Below are 1,128 nucleotides of genomic sequence, written 5' to 3'. Positions count from 1 at the left end.
TCTGCAGGAAAAAAACTCAAATCACTGGCCGACCTCTATAGGGCACTTGCATAGGGGAGACTCCAGAGGCAATAAAATGAAAATAGAGGAAACCAGATTGGAAGAGAAGTAAAACTGTCTTTGCAGATAGAATACACACACACACACACACACACACACACACACAAATCTTACGATTAATTGGGTTATATAAAATGGAAAAATTCAATGTTAATATAAAATATCTGTTGTGTAGTAATAACTATGAAAAACTGAAATAAAACAAAAAATACCATTTACCATAGCATTAACAATATAAAATACTTAGGGATAAATATGTCAGAAGTTTTATAAGACTTGTATTCTGAAAACTACAAAACATTGCTGAGAAAAATAAAGACCTAAAGAAATAGTATTGTGTTCATAGATTAACAGACTCAATATTGTTAAGATATCAATTGTCCCCAAATTAATCTACAGATTCAGTGCAATATCAGCAAAATCCCAGGCAATGTTTTTGTAGAACTTGACAAGCTTATGCTAAAATATTTATGGGGGGAAAAAAGGACCCAAAACTTTTTAAAAAGAGGAGCAAAGTGAAAAACTTATAGTACTTTACTTCAAGACTATTATAAAGTAATCAAGACACTATAATATTGGCCTAAAGATGGACAGATAGTTCAGTAGAAAAGAATACAGAGTACATAAATACATCTAAGCATATAAGGAAAACTTAATTTCTGCAAAGGTACAAAGGCAAGTCAGTTGCTAAAGGACAGTCTTTTCAACAAATGATGTTAGAACAATTGAATAATCATATGCAACAAAACAGACCTCAATCCATGCCACATACCATATATAAAAATTAATTGGAAATGGATCATAAACTTTAATGTAAAACCTAAATGTATAAAACTTTTATAACAGTAGAAATCTTTGTGAAAATGTTTAGATTTTTTACATATAACACTTAAAACATAAAAGAACAGACCTATGAGATTTCAACAAAATTAAGTACTGCTGTTTTTATTGTTTTGTTTTCTTGTTCATTCAAATGTTACAGATACTTTTATTTTTAATTTTTTATTATTTTATTTATTTATTTATTTTTTTATGGTGACATTGGTTAATGAAATCTAGTAAGTTTCA

This window comes from Pteropus vampyrus, unplaced genomic scaffold (genome assembly GCF_000151845.1).
Source record: "Pteropus vampyrus isolate Shadow unplaced genomic scaffold, Pvam_2.0 Scaffold64, whole genome shotgun sequence".
Lineage (NCBI taxonomy): Eukaryota > Metazoa > Chordata > Mammalia > Chiroptera > Pteropodidae > Pteropus > Pteropus vampyrus.
Note: the sequence above shows the minus strand (reverse complement) of the source record.